The sequence below is a fragment of the Canis lupus genome, chromosome 12 (genome assembly GCF_003254725.2).
Source record: "Canis lupus dingo isolate Sandy chromosome 12, ASM325472v2, whole genome shotgun sequence".
In the NCBI taxonomy this organism is placed as follows: domain Eukaryota; kingdom Metazoa; phylum Chordata; class Mammalia; order Carnivora; family Canidae; genus Canis; species Canis lupus.
Genome location: NC_064254.1, coordinates 68501205 through 68519089, shown reverse-complemented (window position 1 = coordinate 68519089; position 17885 = coordinate 68501205). Strand labels below are relative to the sequence as shown.

At 45.4% G+C, this 17885-nt stretch overlaps 2 protein-coding genes across 4 annotated transcripts in view; one reads left to right on the top strand and one right to left on the bottom strand.

Moving 5' to 3' along the window:
• LOC112658473 (uncharacterized) overlaps positions 1-17885 on the bottom strand; it is a 444780-nt gene that overhangs the window by 172216 nt on the left and 254679 nt on the right. The window lies entirely within an intron of this gene.
• Positions 1-17885, top strand: part of FYN (FYN proto-oncogene, Src family tyrosine kinase) — a 211362-nt gene that overhangs the window by 89819 nt on the left and 103658 nt on the right. For all 3 annotated transcript variants that reach the window (XM_025444839.3, XM_025444838.3, XM_049092471.1), the window contains one exon: positions 3483-3552. The gene's annotated coding sequence lies outside the window, so the exon portion shown is untranslated. The remainder of the gene's footprint in view (positions 1-3482; positions 3553-17885) is intronic.

The following is a 17885-nucleotide window of genomic DNA, read 5'->3' as shown; positions in this document are numbered from 1 at the left end:
CCCAATCTTGAACCAGTCCCTGACAAGAGGAATGTGTTCCCCTTACATCAGTGCATTTGAAACCCTGTGGACGCGCAGATCACCTGGGGACCTTGTAGAACAGATTCTGATTCAGTAGATTTGGGCCGGGGCCTCAGAGCTGACATGTCTCAGAAGCTCCCTGGTGATGCTGATGTTGCTGGGTGGCACACCGCAAGGCCTTAGGCCCTTCAGGTCCCCACCCTCCAGCTGGGAGACACTGTGGCTGAGGAATCTAGGGGATCTGTTAGGAAAAAGGGATAAGGAATGACCCATGCAGATGGGGACTGTTTCCAGGGGTAATGAGAATGTTAACCTTTAAACCAGGAGTTGCTTAGGGTCTATGGTATGTATTAGAAGCAAAAAGTACATGCAGGGCAACGTATTATATGGGAATGCCTATAATTATTTACTATTTATGAAGACGTATATGTCATAATTTTTTGAAGATTATTTATTAGAGAGAGTATTAGTGGGGGAGTTGGGAGAGAGGGAGAGAAGCAGACTCCTTGCTGAGTGCGGAGCCTGAGCGGGGCTCCATCTCAGGACCCCAAGATCATGACCTGAGCCGAAGGCAGATGCTTAATTGACTGAGCCACCCAGGCACCCCATATGTCATAATTCTTGAAACGAAAGCTTAAACACTCACTATCACACAGTTCTTTTTTTTTAATACCATATATCTAGTGTGTCTCAAAAAGTGCAAATTCAAATGAAATAGATGTAAATGTCCTTAAGTTTAAAAAGAGTGTGCCAGGCCCAGCCTTTGAGCTGCGTGAATATGTCATCTTAGTCCTCAGGGAGAGACTATACCTTCACTGTCCTAAGAGTCCCTTGATATGATGTTGAGCATGAAAAATACTGTCAGTGGTTGAATTCATGCGAAAGCAAATAATCACAATGCCTTTATGAGTGATTTTCAGTGGAGAAAATTATACTCTCATCATTTGAAAAGAAAAAACTGTTTTGGTATTTTTTTTAAGTTCACTTTTTTAAGAGATCTCTACACCAGAGTGGGGCTCAAACCCATGACCCTGAGATCAAGAGTCGCATCTATTATTTTTAAATTTTTCTTAACAAAGATACACAGGAATCCTGAGCTGCAGCTGTTTAGGGAGAAAGCTGATAAGACCAAAGGACTGGTGTCTATCCTGAAGCAGATCTATCATAGACCCAATGGGGCTCAGAGTGAACTACACAGCCAGGTGTTGAGTAGGCCCTCCTGAGACAGTCTCTTTTTGGTGGTGGTGTTATCTCTGACCTCATATGCAAGGACAAGCATCACTGGGGAAGGAAGATGACATTTTATCACTCCATCTCCCGGAACCCCCGGCTCACATATGTGAGACCTATGGGAGAAGCCGGAGCAACTCTTAACTGGCCTTGCCTGCATAGGTCACCAAGGTGCACATACTTAGGAAATCACCGGAGATTTCTCGTCTTTGCAAAAGCCCTGCAGGTTGAGAAATTCCCAGGTACTCTGCACTCGGTACTCTGTAAAGGCAGGACTGTGCTTGTGTGACGGGATAGTGGAACCGCTGGTCCCTTCCCAGATCTGTCAGCAGCACTGACTGAGCATCCACTCTCTAAAGAGAAGTAAAAGAAGAGAACATTTTGTTACCTAACTTCAGTAATTGATACTCTAAATATGAAGTGTTTAGGTGTAGGACCTCACAGCCTGCCAAAGAGACATGAAATAAAAGTCATAGTAGCTGTCCTGTATGGGGCAGGCGAGAAAGCCCTTGGACTTGCTGATTGATTCAAACAGTGCCGGCCGCATGCTTTCCCACCTGGATGTGCAGTGAAGCAAGCATTATTAGCCAAGGGAGGGGGAAAAAAAGTATGTTCCCTTATAGCTTAAAAGGTAGGATACAGTAAGTGTATTTCAAGTATCTGTATCGAATAAAACATAGTTTTTGAAAGGACAAAAAAAGGGGTAAGATCATAGCCATTGGGAAAATCAAGGTAGAAAGGGCTCAAGAAGAAGAAAGTTGAGCCAGGCCTAAAAGCGGGGGCTCATGACCTGGGGTCCGGGAACGGAATTCGGGGCTCTGTGAACTTAGATGGGGGGGAATTGTTTTCACTAACCCTTAACCAAAATCTAACATTTCCTTCTATTACAAAAGCAGCATTGCATTAGTTCTTTGTCACCAATAGAAATTACAGGTATTTTCATATTACATTATGGTTATAGAGACTTCCTAAAATATCATTTATGTCCAACAGGACTTCAAATTACAGTAATTATTAGACTTCTGCTGGAACTTATTTAAATATGGAAAGAAACATAGTTTTGTCATATATTTTGATAACTGTATATCAACATACTTCTTTGGAATCCTGTTCACGTATTAATTTCAAGCATTTAAAAACATTATTCTGAGAAACGTGTCTCTAGACAGCCTACGGCACAGAAAGGGTAAAAAAAAATGGCCCAGACGGTGGCTTGGCCTCCTACCAGCAGTTATGAGAGACTTTCGGGAGGACCTGGCAGGCCCATGGACGCGGGCCAGGATAGGTGACTGGATGCTACGGCTTCCGGTGGAAAGATGTGGAGATAGAGCAGAGGGGAGCTGGAGTCCCAGGCTAATGTAATTTCACAGATAAATTTGTAGGTCATGGGAAGCCATGGAAGGTGTTTCTGCAAGGCCTCTTAAGTTGTGTTTGGGAAGGATGCCTTGCAGAGCCACGAGAGTAGGATTGGAAGGGAAGAAACCGGGGGCCAGGGAACCGGTTCCTGCCAGGAGCAATGCCAGGCGGTGTAATGATAAGATAGAGAGAAGGCGATGAGTTCCAGCACGACCGCAGGACTAGAAGGGCAGGCTGGGACCTGGCTTTACCCAGGAGGTGAGGAAGGCCGTGTTTGTTTCCAGGCCCGGGTGATTAGGAGACAGATAATAGCTCCTTGCATGCCCTAAGTGTTTACTGCATGTCAGGTGCTGTTTTAAGCCTTGCTGTGACATTTATATGTCATTATATTTATCACATTTAATCTCCATAACCACCCTGGGAGGTCAGTTCAATAATCCCTATTTTACAGATAAGAAAACGAAGTCTAGAAATGAACGGTGAGTGTCTCACGGCCAGCAGTTGCAAAGAGAGTGTGTTATTGAAGGAAATAGGGAAGAGAATTGGCCTGGGGGGAAGACTTTCCATGAGTTCAATTTTAGATCTTCTTGCATTGTTTTGTCTTCCATTATTTTAAAGGGCTGAAAATTCAGGTATAGTGTGAGCAATAGTTTCTGGCTTATTTCATTGTCCAGATTTTTATTCGTTTGTTATTATGAGTGCCGAGTTAATTTGTAAATTGGTTTCACCTTCCTTTGAAAAACAAGATGCATCCAGCAGTAAGTGTTTGGTACGTTGACGAGTGCCCCCAAAGAAGGACAACTGTGTGCTTTCCAGAAGAGTAATTAATTCTGTGTAGAGATGCATTTTTCCTTTTGTTGTGGTTTGTCTTTCAGGACTGGTCCAGCAGCTGTATTAGAAGACATGTGGTGTGTATAAAGTTTGTGATACTTGGGGGAAATTTTGGTAAGTGTTGCTGCTTTTACTTCTGATACCTTTTGTGGTAAAATGGTGTCCCAAAGAGAAGCCATTGCCTCGTTTTGTGCATCTTTTAAATCTGCACTCAACTTGGACAGAATGGGACTTTATAATTAGATGTGACATTCAATCACTACTTGTTGACAGTATGACATTTTTTTTCCTGTTATTGCTGATGTTATTAAGAAATATGGAGTTTTCTAAGATTTAGTAAGAAGTCTAGATTTAGGGAAGCTTCTGGATGCGGGGTGAAGAATACCCTTGACAGTTTAGCTTATGGTCCAGGTAACCCATGGAATATAAGAGTAATAAAGTGCAGAACAGTAGAAAAACAACAATAAAAATTCTCCACAGCAGAGAAATCCTTATGGCTTCTCTGTTGAAATGAAAAATGGGCAGTTCGCTGTTTGGGGAATGGAAAATTGAAGGAAATCAAGAATCCCATCGTGTGGGAGCCAGTCCCAGCATGATGACAGTGGCCCAAGAGACCAAGCACATTAAGTTCAGTAACCACCCAGAATACTTTGCTAGCAGTAATAAAAGTCTTCAGGGTCAGGTGACCTGGCTTAAAATTTAGTTCTCCACTAACTGATTGTTACATACACTCTCTGAGCCTCAGTTTCCTCATCTGTAAAATGAGGCTTATAATGTTACCTACCTCATATGGTTGTTATGAGAATAAAATGAGCTAAGTGGTACTGGGGCATGGTAGGTGCTCAATAAAGCAGTTATTTTTGATAACAGGACAATCTTATTTGGAAATTGGACATTTACCACTGAAGTCAAACTACCAAAAGGTGTACATATCTCCCAGCAGGAGGGCCACCAAGGGTGGGTTGGTCACACCACATGTGCTGTCACAAGGGATGTCCCAGCTGGTCACCACAGCCCATCCTCCAGAATCCACTCTGCGGCAACCCCAAGACATTTGTCATCTTCTCCACTGCTGTCCACCCATTCTTAGACAAGCGTGGCTAATTTAAGTTCCCTTCCCTGCCACCTTTACAGCTAAGTGCAGTCATCTTTGTTAGAGTTTTGTCTGGTTTTGAAGTTAATGTTACTTTGAACCAAAATAATGAAAAGGGGAAAAAGAGTCGAGGAGTAGCTGGCACCCCTGGTTTGGGCTCAGTTGCCATATTTAGGCTTTCATTTCCAAACCTTTCTTTGGATTTTTAAAAAAATCTATGCTTATTATGTACCCTTCCCAGAGATCCAGTTATTGAACTGAAATTTTTAAGCTTTGACTAAAAGAATTTGACTTTGTGGTAGGGCTTATATCTGTGGTTGGAGGGAATCAACCGTGTCACTGCAGGTGGGCTGGTGTTTAAGATCGGTGGCCCCAGGTGGCCCCTTCCAGTTTCATGGACTCAAAGAGACGGACACAACCTCAGGGATTGTCTGGCCCCACTAGCCCCAACAAAGTCTCTTCTACAGAACCCATGACCGAGGGGAGTCCAAATTCTCTCAGAGGTGAGGAGCTTGCTACTGTGCAGAGCAGCTTGCTCCAATTAAATAATTAAGGGGCACAGGGAAAGTTTAGGGGGTGATGAAATTATTTGTGGCAGTGTTTATATGGGTGTATGTTTCATGCAAATTCATGGAACTCTACAATGAAAGGGTGAATTTTCCATAATTAAACCTTAGCTTTAAAATGGAACAAACAAACAAACCCCCAAGCAGACAAATACATAGACATGTAGCTCAAATTGTTAAAAAGAAGAGGGAAGGGAGGAGGGAAGGAGAGAGGGAAGGAAAGCAATCTAGTCCTTCCACTGAAGGGTAGGTGCTTCATGAGGCGTGAACTTGGTCTTCTTCCTTCCTCTGGTCTCAGTGACTGGGCGGTGCCTGGCATGCAGAAGGCCTCTGATAAATATCTCTTGAGCCATCTATGCTTGTAGTCACTTTATAAGCAAACAGAAACACATCTCCGCAGTCTCTCACACAGCAGCCCTTTGGGTATTTGAAGACCCTCTCCCTCATCGTTATTCGGCTTTTCTCCTCTGGGTGGAATTTAACCATGTTCCATCCATGTACTGTTTCCCTCCTGATGTTACATCCCTCGCCCTCCCCCAGCCTGCCTCTCCAGCATTAGAAACTCTGCCCCTGAGGTGATCCAGCCCTCGAGCAGTACCCGGGGCTGTTGCTTCTGTAGACCATGTCAATAGATTCCAACCCTAATCTTCTTCCTTTGCAATCAGTACCAAGTGCCTGGTAATGGATCGTGAAAGATTTCTAAAACAAAAACAAAACACACACACACACACACACACAGTAGTCGTCTATGAATGGGGCGGGAGGGAAAGGTAGGGAGGATAGCCACCCAAGAGATAGGGTGATGACAGATCCATCCTCTTAAGCGTCTTGACCGAAATGAGGCCAGGTCTCGCCCCCCTTTGTTTAAAACAGCAGTAGTGCTGTGTATAAATCTTTCAAGGTAGCACCGTATCACATCCTGACTCTTCATTATGAGTCATACGAAGTTTGAAATTCTTAAAAAAAACTTGAGTGCCTTGAAAAATCTAGTTTTGTTTTTTTTTTTTTACCCCCTAGCCATGCCATGGGGAGATGTATGAATACATAAATATAAAGAGAGTGGTGGTTCTCAACCTGAGTTAATTTTGTTTCTCCCAAAGGAGGAGGCATGGTATTTTGGTTGTCACACCTGGGTGGTGGGAGAATGTGTGCTCCTGGCCTAGTGGGTGGAGGCCTCGGATGCTGCTATAACTATCTTACGGTGCACAGGACAGCATCCGCCACACCCAGTGATCAGGCCCGAGGTGTTGAAAATGCTGAGACCGAGAAACCTGATATGGAAGTAATAAAAAAAAAATTAATGTTCAAAGTGCTATTACTTTGAAGGTTTAAAATTTTAAATACTTTGACATTTAAATATCTGTAAATATAGAACTAGAAAACATCAAGAAGTTTGGTCACAGACCTCGTAAGGGACTGTCTCTTACACTACCCGTAACTCCGAGCAAGAACCGACTTCCATGGATTCAGGCAGACAGATGGGCATCTGAAGGCTTAGGCTGATGACTGTTGACTTAGAAGCGAGACTCACACAACACGATCCCCGCATTCACACAAAGGAGGTTGTCTCCTGTTTTGATTTCAGCCCCAGTTTCTTCAGAAGAGGCTGCCTTTAGATGGTCTCTGAGATGAAATGGTATTTCAATCTGGGGCCAGTCCTTCCTTTTGAAGCAAGGGCAGCGATTCTGCTGTGATGAAAATGTGCTTAGGGAGGAGAGAGATCTCATTACCGACGACTGAGATTGGGTATTTTGGTCCACGGGGCTGTTTATCTGCATCAGTTTCCTAGTGACACCACAGTCTGGTTTAAATGTAAGTTGTTGAGAGCTTTTGTAGCCCAAGATGGCTACACTTGCTGAAGCTGGGAGAGTAAAGCAACATATGTCAAGTTGTGATATAGCACAAGCCACTTGAAAAAGACTTTAATTATAGGGCTTGTTTTAGGAGGGTAACTGTGCTTTTTTGTGAGGTATATTTTGGGATCCACTAACCCAGCTTCAGGGCTAGTAATATCTTCCCAGAAAGGGTGTGGCTTGTGCTCGTGAACATAAATATTCTCTTACCAAAGCCTTTGGTGTAATATTCCTTCGACTTTGCTACCCTCCATGTTTCTGGTTCTGATAATCTGTCCCTTCGCAAGGCTGCTGTGAAAATGTGTTCTGGAAAGTTGGAGAAGAAAAGGGTAAAAGATCTCATTTCAGATGGCCAAGTCCAGAGATTTAGAGACTTTACATTATCAGCCTGCTGTTTTTAAGATGAATAGAATGTGGAGGAGTGCACCAAAGCTGAATAGTAAGCAGCGTCGGGTGAGACAGCAAGAATGCTGAATATCCTGATGTAAGGAACTATAGGAAGCTACACATGTATAGCTCCTTCCCTGCCGGCACTGCCTCTCCAACGCCCGGGTAACTCTCGTGGGCCGCCTCAGTGCCCTTTTACCGCAGCGAAGGCCCTCGAGCATGGGTATCCACCTGCACGTAGCTCTTCAAGACTCTCGCCTCTGGCGGCCTCCTTCACTTCCCTCTTAGTACCTGAGGCCTTTGGGCTCCTTCAGAGGAAGGGTTGGAACTTTCTGTCCAGTCAGCGTTTCCTCGTCCTCCTTTGAAAGCGAAGGATAAAAGGAGAAATCAGATCAACACAATAAAACCAGCTTTTCATCTACGCAGTGTGTGTGGCAGGTGGGCAGGGAGGAGGAACAGAGGTAGAGTAAGAATGATTTTTTTTTTTAATCAAAAAGAACCAACCATACCTGAGGGCACAGAAGCACTTTTGCCTAAATTCTAAGTCTCGAAGGGAGTAAAATGAGAGCGAGAAGGCCCCAGGAGGGAGATTGAAGGCAAAGCCTGCTAACTGTAGAAGTCTCTGGAGAGGTGGCCCCTGTTCTCCCAGGGCTGTCTGCGGCCTGCATCTGAATCACCCAGAGAGATTGCTTAAGGGTGCAGGTCCCTGGGCCCAGTCGAGGTGGATGGAATCTGAACCCTTGTAGCAGGTGTGTTCTTCACGTCACGCTCCAGGTGGCTGCTGTGCACACTCACAGGCCGCCCTGCCCAGCCTCTAAGACTCCCTTCCCTGAGCAAGGCTGAAGAATGCAAAGAACAGATCTGCTATTTTGAAGGTCGAGGCTGCGCATGTTGCTCCTTGCTCCGCTGTGCGTGGGCCGATAGAGCACCATGTTCTGCTACCCTGTTCTCTTGATCCTTGAAGTTGCTCCTTGCTCACCAAGAGGAGTGTCCTTCTCATTCCAGATTAGACTGAGTGCCATCCTAAGCCAGATTCTTTGAAGCTGCTTTGAGACCGGCGTCCATCTCGTATGCTCCCGTGTCTCTGCCGTCAGCCCTCACGCAAAAATCTACACTGCAGCTTGGGTTTTGTCTGCAGTAGTGCTTATTTCCCATTTACGGAGGGGAAGCGTTTTCAGACTGAGTTGGCTGTTGCATACTCTAGTACGTGGCTGGACAGCTAACACCGGGTAATAGATCCCACCTGGGATTCCAGGTATTTGGACCAAGTCTATAGCCCTGCCTCTAACTGGAAAGGCTGCCCGTGCAAACGGGTATTATGATATCATTTGTATAGCTGATGCAAGGGTAGAAGGAGCTGCAGCATTTTTGCTCCTCCCAAATCGCCGCTTAGGTGGTGGAACAGGTATTAACCCCTGATAAAATCAGTGACTCCAGGAATGTAGCCTATGTCTTAGGCAGGAGGCCCTTGGGAGTTGTGGGGGTGTTCGTTGTCCTCTTCTCAAAGTCGGGAGGCAGTGTTGGCATGTGGGGGTGTGGAGAGTCGGGTAGGGTTGGTAAATGTCCTATGGTGTCTGAGACAGCCCTGCCCAGTGAAGAGTTGCACCCCAACTAAGAAACCCTGCTCTGCAGCTGTACAGCCGACGCGAGCAGTAGAGCCAGGTGTGTATCTATGCTCTCTGAATCCAGGCCCCCCCTTTTTTATTTATTCATAGAGACACACACACACACACACACACAGAGAAGCGGGTTCCATGCAGGGAGCCCGATGGGAGCCCGACGGTAGGTGGGACTCACTCGATCCCGGGTCTCCAGGATCACACCCTGGGCTGCAGGCAGCGCTAAACCGCTTTGCCACTGGGGCTGCCCTGAATCCAGGCCCTTTACGGCCCTGTCCGTGTTAAAGGCATCACAGAATTAATTCCTGCTTCACTGGGAGTTCTCACTGCATTAAAAATTGAATTCTGAGTGATTGTCCTTTGGGTTGAGCCTTTGCTACTCTGCACCAGAACGCGGGCACAGCATGCTCTATGTGCAAGCAGCCTTTCTGAAACCTCAGTAGCCCTGCTTGACCAGCACCCTGTACCTGTCTTTATTTTTTTTTTTTCTTTTAATGCCCGGCCCAGCCAGAAAGATTAAAGCCCAAGAGGATGCTCTCCACCTAGAGCCTTTGATCCAGTCTTATTGGCTTAAAAACCATCCAGATAGGGAATTAGGTGTCAATTTCAGGAGTTTTTTGATATGGTATCTCTGGCTTCCTACCTACCTGGTACACTTCTAGGGCCTACTATGGGAGCTTTATTTAAAGTTTGGTTTTGATGTCTGCCAACAAAGCAGCCAAAACAGTGGCTACATCAGCTTGAATGAGCACACATGAAATTTATTAAAGTGGTAAAAATATCACCATACTGAATGAAAAGGCACACAGTGAAGCTGACCTGAATATAAATATATCAGGATTATAAAAAGAGGAGAGAGTGATATTATGTGATTTTTTTCCCCTCTCATTTTTTTTTCTTTCTCTCTCCCAGTTTCCTTCTCAACTTTTTATTCTGAACAAAGCCACTAGTTTGAGAGGATGGCAAAACCAACACCTATGTGCCCTTTACCTGTAAGATTCGTCAATTGTTCTGAATTTGCCATATTTGCTTTCTTTATTCCTTTTTCCAATTATTTATACACATATATATCTATATGTATTATATATAACACATATGGCATACCTTACATAAATTTTTGCTATACCATTTGAAAGTTAAAAACATCTTGGCACTTGACCTCTACACATTTCATTGTGTATCTCCTATGGGTTCCTCTGCACAACCACGATATTATACCTAAGACCTTTACAGTAATTTCATGACATCATCTAACATGCATTCCACATTCAGACAGCTCCCTGTTGGCCAGGCTGCAGGTGGTACAGAGCATCCTGCACTCTGGCCGTGCCTGTTTCTGCATAGTGTCGTTCAGCTTGCTCCTTCTTCCTTGCTGAAAATTGTTAGCTCTCGAGGCTTGGTATTCGATGCAGGGTAAACATCTTCTGCGGCAAGAATACTCCACAGGTGATAATGCATGCTTGATGCTACATCACGGCAGGAGGCCATTGATGTCACATTGTCCCACCATCCACAGAGCCTAGTTTGACCTCTTAAGCAGGGTGTGCTAACCAGACCTCACCCTTGTCCAGATACACTTTGAGTCAGTAAAGGCATCTGTGGGCTGGTTCATGGATCCTTTATGGACATCCTGTCACCCACCTGCCTTGCGTCCTTGAGTATCAATGGATAATCCTCACCTGGATCCGCTACTATGTTGGGATGGTGTCTGACATTTTTTCCCCTTTGCTTTCTCTGCCTCGGTTCTTGATAGTGAATGACCTAGGCCTTCATATTTTTTACAGTGACAAATTAGACACTTCCCAGGTGGTCAGCTAGATTTTGCTGTGATAATAGATTATGCTAACCACATTTCTTTCTAGTCTCTAGGATAAGAAGGAATAACTCTAACAAAGTTATTCACTACCTGCCAGCGTACCACCTGGGCTCCTTAACTGTAGAGCTTCTTTCCCTTCTTTCCCCACAGCAGCTCAGACTAGCAAGGAAAGGGACTTGCTCAGGGTCACCCAGCTCCTCTGTTGGCGCCGAGATCAAGCCAGAGTGATCAGGCTCAGAGCCAGGGGTTTTCCACTTTGCTCTGTTCCCTCTGATCCCCTACCCTGTCCGTGTCTCACACCTGCAGTTCTTGCCTTAGACAAATGCCTTCCTGACTGGGTCGGTCTGTAAAACAAGGCATAAGCCGGGGAGGGTGTTGCTGTGCCGCTGCAGAAGCAAGCCACACACGCCTAAAAGATGCATGTGCTACTGGGCCCAGAACTCTCCGAAATCTCCATCCATATTGTAACCATCCCAAGTTTTTCATGCTGGTAGCTGATTTATATATTCTGACACTCGACAGCAGAATCGCTAGTTTTCAGCACCTGCACTGCAGCCGGCTGAGGCCCCTCAGGTCAGCCAAGGCTTTGTTTAGAAGTGGAATTCTGTGCCTGTTTTTAACATACTCTTTCAAACAGAAATTCATGGTCTTGAAATTTGATTTGAGGGGCGTTTGGTTTTTGAAGAGGGGGAACGTGGGGTTTTATAGACGTATTCTATAACTGAAGTATTCTTGTTTTTTTTTTTGTTTTTTTTGTTTGTTTGTTTGTTTTTTTGTTTTTTTTTTAAAGATTTTATTTATTTATTCATGATAGTCACAGAGAGAGAGAGAGGCAGAGACACAGGCAGAGGGAGAAGCAGGCTCCATGCACCGGGAGCCCGACGTGGGATTCGATCCCGGGTCTCCAGGATCGCGCCCTGGGCCAAAGGCAGGCGCCAAACCGCTGCGCCACCCAGGGATCCCCACTGAAGTATTCTTAGAAAACCTTGGATTTCTTACTTAGTAGGTTAATAGCACAGTAGCAGACTTTTCATCTGTGGCTTTGAATGAAAGCAAATACATTTCCCTCTGAATCTCATCTGCATGATTTTTCTGTTTGAAATTGTTCTCTGAGGTGCGGCTGGGCAGCTCAGTTAGTTAAACATCTGCCTTCGGCTCAGGTCATGATCTTGGGGAGCTGGGATCGAGTCTCACCTCGGGCTCCCTGCTCAGTGGGGAGTCTGCTTCTCCCTCTGCCTCTGCCCTTTCCTGCCTCAGTCTGCTTTTTCTCGCTCTCTCTCGCTCTTTCTCAGATAAATAAATAAAATCTTTTACAAGAAAACATTAAAATTGTTCTCTCAGTCCTTACCAGGGAGGCGAAGTGTGTATGTTTTACCAAACGCCTCGCACTCCTGTTCTTTGTGTGTCTTTAACTACAGTAACGAGTCACAGAAGAAACTGTGCACTTGTTCCCATGAGGGGAACGGAAGCAGAGCTGACACAGATGAATAGCTGTGCTCCTCAGCCTGGGCCTCAGTAGTCACAGTGTAAGGGCTGATTACATTAACGCTAATCTTCCTTTTTTTTTTTTTTAAGATTGTATTTCTTATTTGAGAGAGAGCACGAGCACATGAACAGGGGAGAGGGGCAAAGGTAGAGGGAAAAGCAGACTCTGTGCTGAGCAAGGGGCCCAGTGTAGAACTCGATCCCAGGACCTTGGGATCATGATGTGAGCCAAAGGCAGACGCTTAACCGACTGAGCCACCCAGGTGCCCCAACTCTAATCATTTGTAGCAGAAATCATCCTCAAGCTTGGAGTGATGGGGAACCAATTTTGGAGTGATGGGGAACTGATCGCAGGTAGAGGCCTCCTCTGGTTTCACTTCATGCCACAGGAATTTAGTCTTGCCCTCCCATTTTCCAGATTAACAACCTGAGGCAGAGGCAGATTGAGTCGGGCCCGGGTCAGACCTAATTAAGCTTGAGAGTCTCTTGTGCCCCCTCCTCACGTCTCCTGAAGCTAAAGTTTTCAGTCAGCGAGTACCAGCCACGATGCTTCACCCCCGGCATGACGCTCATCCCACAGAAACACAAGACGTTTCTTCCGTTGCTAACCCTCCACAGCCCAGCCTCCCTTCGCCAGAAACAGCTACCAAGTGAAGAAGCGAAGGTCTCAATCCCTGCTGTCCAATAGAGAGAGAAGGCAAAGAGCATGTATGCCTTAAAATTTTCTAGTAGCCAAAAAAAAAAAAAAAAAAATTTCTAGTAGCCATGTGAAATGAAAGTAAAAAGAAATAGGTGGAATCAATCTTAATAATATACTTTGACCTGAGATGTATCTAAACTATCCTATCATCATGCAACCAGTATTAAAAATCATGGAAATAGTTGTGTGCTAAGTCCTAGAAATCTCCGTGTGTGTTCGACTCGTAAGAGCACATCTCTGTTTGGACAAGCCACCTTTCAGGTGCTCCACGGGGCTCGCAGCTATTAGTGGGGGCCACTCCCAGGGAGATCCTTTCACTGAATCTCTTGAGAGAAACTTAATCAGCTGTCTTGTCCTCCCCCACCCCGTCTGAGGCCACATATTTCTATCCTCTGTGTGCCACTTTTTCCCCCAGCTAACTCTAATTACAGGGAGCCGCTTGGTTTGGCCATAACGGCTGGCTCAGCAGTTTCCCACCCGTCCTGGCAGCTGGCGAGACCAACGTACCCTGCCTTGTAAATGATAGTGGGAAGCATGCTTCCAAACGTGTCCACGGCAGTTTCCATGATTTCCTTTTCTCTGAGGGGGTAACTTGATGGCATTTTGCAAAACCAGGGTGATTTGTTGTCGTTGTCGTTAAATTCACCCTTTCTGAAAGACCCATTTTAATTAATGGACTATTAAAATACACGCAGGCTTGTAGTCTCCCAGGACCTCAGCAGAACAAGTAGGCGTTGTACATTTTTGTGCATTTTTTTGGCTGTTTTTACACCAAGTTTATATACCTCCGTTTTGATTCATGATGGTTTCTTCTTCTTCCTCTTCCTCTTCTTCTTTTTTTTTTTTTTTTTTTTTTGGCTAGTCAAACACTAGTCAATACATCAGCCCCATTTTGAGCATTATTCACAATGAAACCAAGATTATTCACAATGAAACATTAGTAAAGGTCAGATTCCATTTCCACTAAATGTCAAGTCTCCTGGCCATTGACCCTATCACTGGAAGTATTTGGATCATAATACAATCGTGGGGCGGGGGGCCGATGACAGAAGAAGGGTGATAGGCCTCTGGACTTGGGTATGATGGATTTCACCCAAACAGAAATGTTGATTTGTAAAAATAGAAATCTGAATAGGGTAAAGATTGCCCCATATTATTAATTAGAGGCCAGACTCCACATAGTCCAACAGTCTCAACTAAGTAAAGGATAGAGAAGATAATATCTTTTGTCCCCCTTATCCCATGTCTCTTCCAGTCATTGAAGGATGACACCATAAAACCAGAGAAATGAATTTCCCCTATTTTCCTTCAATAGTGTATTCCTTAGGTTTTGACCTTGTGTCGATCTCTCTTAATCACAGAGCCCCTGAATCTTTAGGTGTCACGTTGCATTTGGAATCAAACTAATGTGTTTTGTAAGAGCAATTTTCTTCTCTCACCCCACCCCTTCCCTACATTAATCCTCAGTCTCCATTTAAATCACAGCACCTCCCCCCCCCCTTTTTTTTAAGGATTTTTATTCATTTATTTGACACAGAGAGAGTGTGCACTAGTAGGTCGAGCAGCAGGCAGAGGCAGAGGGAGAAGCAGGCTCCCCAATGAGCAGTGAGCCTGATGCAGGGTGGATCCCTGGACCTGGGATCATGACCCAGGCCAAAGGCAGACGCTTAACCGACTGAGCCACCCAGGTACCCCAATCACAGCCCTTTTATTCACTCTGATTCAAAGCCATTTTCATGTCTTTGAGTGGCTATCTCATGTTCATTTCAAAAATATCATTTACTAGCTCTGTTTCTTCTAAACAACCAGAAATCATACTTGACTCCAGCCAAGTGTTTTATTTCTAGTGGGGTACCGAGTAGAAATGTTTTGGTTTCATCTTCAGTATTAATAGTTGACTGAGAGTGATGGATGGGGGACTGAGGAAAGGAGAGGAAATCCAGAATACAGTGGCAGAGGACCATCCACTCCAAGGATTCTTCTCTGAATCACCAGAGGAGTTATTAAAAACCCTGGCCTCACAGGCAGAGGCCCTGGAGGGACAGGACCCAAGCAAGTATTTAAGAACCACCTCCCCTCACTCAGTTGTGTCCATTTGTCAAAATTCAGGGACAGTTTCACTCTCTGTAAACTATACCTTAACAAACTTAATATCCTGAGGTATATTTATATATGCACACATTGTAAGTTTTGAAATTTTTGACACTTACTATGGGGAATATTTTAACTACCAAACTGGACTCTGAGATAAAGCTCGCAGTCCAAAGAAGCTCGCAGTCGTTCATTCAGTAAACATTTAGGAGCAGTGCTGGGCATTGTTCCTGCCTTGGGAAAACAGAGGTACATTGAGACACAGTACATGACAAGGGTTTTGTTTTATGGGTGAGACCAAACTCCACCAATTAGGACACAAAACGGAAAGTATAATATGAGTGTTTCTATGGAGCACAAAAGGAAAAGCAGATCCCCAGTACACACACGTGCACACACACACATTCCCACACACACATTCCCAGTTCTACCCCCACTGCCTTCTTGAAGATGGAATAGGGTAGGCAGTGTTAGGAAAATTTCACAGGGAAGCCACAGAACATGAGTCCTGGGGCGTGATTAAGCAAGGAAGTGGAAAATATTATGCCTGTTTTTCAAAGGAATGACTCTCAAAATTTGGTTTGAAAGTTAAAAAAAAAAAAAAGTTATTATGGCATCACTTTTTTTTTTTTAAGGATTTTATTTACTTATTTGACAGAGAGAGACAGAGATAGTAAGGGAAGGGAGGAGAGGGAGAAGCAAGCTCCCCCCTGAGCAGGGAGCCCGATGCAGGACTCAATCCCAGGACTCTGGGATCATGACGTGAGCCCAAGGCAGACGCTCAATCGACTGAGCCACCCAGGTGTTCTGCATCAATTGTTTTTTTTTTTTGTTTTTTTTTTTTAAATTTATTTATGATAGTCACACACACAGAGAGAGAGAGAGAGGCAGAGACACAGGCAGAGGGAGAAGCAGGCTCCATGCACCGGGAGCCTGACGTGGGATTCAATCCTGGGTCTCCAGGATCGCGCCCTGGGCCAAAGGCAGGCGCCAAACCGCTGCGCCACCCAGGGATCCCGCATCAATTGTTTTTAAAGTGATTTCAAGGGACGCCTGGGTGGCTCAGTGGTTCAGTGTCTGCCCTCACCCCAGGGCATGATCCTGGGGTCCCGGGATCGAGTCCCACATCGGGCTCCCTGCAGGGAACCTGCTTCTCCCTCTGCCTGTGTCTCTGCCTCTCATGAATAAATAAATAAAATCTTTAAACATAAATAAAGTGATTTCAGTAACCTTTCATACTGTTCAGTTTTTTTATCCTGATCTATCTGGTCACAGTGCCTGACACACAGTAGGTGTGCTGAATTGAATTGATGCTTTCAGTCTGCCTTTCCCTGACAAACTATCATACACAGTTGTCTCTTAGGATAATAAAGTCATGTATAATTTTCAAAACAGAACCCACATTACCCCTGTGAGCACTGCTTCCTAAATACTAAAAATGTTTGCCCTTGAAGGAAAGAGCATACAAGACCATTTAAGTGGTTCCTGACGGTACATGTCACAGTATGATTTGATTTTTATATTTAAGGAACATTAACTCTTCTTTCTAACCCAGTTTTTTTTTATTCTTTTTCATTTTTAAATATATCCAAGGTTTTGGATAAGCAGCTGAGCCAAAAGAAATGATCATGGCCTCTCCTACCCAGTTTGACCTTCCACCAGATCCAGGACATAGCACCGTGTTTTCCTGGGTCTCGGATGCTCTTTCAGGAGTTGGGGAGCAAAGAGTAGTTGAGAGCAGCTGTTGATACTGAATTGAAAAAAATACAGTCAGTGCAGGGCGTCCGCTCGCCCAGGACAAGTGCTCTCCCTACACATTTTTTTTTTTTAAAGCTCAATCTACTCTGACAATCGAGTTGTTTCCATAGATTTTTATTTTATTTATTTATTCCTGAGACACAGAGAGAGAAAGAGGCAGAGACACGGCAGAGGGAGAAGCAGGCTCCATGCAGGGAGCCCGATGCGGGACTCCATCCTGGGACCCCGGGGTCACGCCCTGGGCTGAAGGGGGCGCTACCCCGCTGAGCCCCCCAGGCGCCCCTCTGCCTACACATTTTGCAGCTGATCTGCGAGTTACCATTATGGGATACTCTGATACCGCCAAACATAGCAGGAACGGTCGTCACGCTGTGTGGTGACGAGGCGGGCCGGGGACCAGCTGGCGTATTGCTTCTTTTGGAAGGCCGAGTAGCATTTCTAGAGGTGCTCGGTGCGTTGGAAGCTCTCACGGCCGTTCTACCTACGTCCCGAGCCTAAACGAAACGTGCATTCCGGTCTCCGTTCCAATTACTAGCCCTTCTGGCTGCAGGGAAAGTAGATGAAGCCACAAGAAGCGGGTTTAGGGTTTTAAATGGCAGAATGGACAGGCCGCTCTCCGTGGCGCTGGGCGTGTGATAGGGATCCGAGCTCCCCTCTGCAAGCCAGCTGCGGGGTCTTGGTCCCTGACTCTCCCCTTCCTACTTTCCAGGGTGGGGTGGGGGGAGTCCGGAATCGCAGGAGCTGAGATGTGGTGCTCGGGTGATGCCCGGCACCATTATATGCTTATTCCGTGTCAGGCCTCGTGCCTTTGGCCTTGTGAGCACACAGATCGATTCTTGCCATCTTCTTGTTTAAAAGCTGTCCAGGGGTGACAAAACATGAGAGATACCTGACTCTGGGAAACGAACAAGGGGTAGTGGAAGGGGAAGTGGGCAGGGGGTTGGGGTGATGGGGTGATGGGCACCGAGGGGAGCACTTGGCGGGATGAGCAATGGGTGTTCTGCTGTATGTTGGCAAATTGAACTCCAATAAAAAAAATTTTTTTAATAAATAAATAAAAGCTGTCCAGGGTTCCCAGC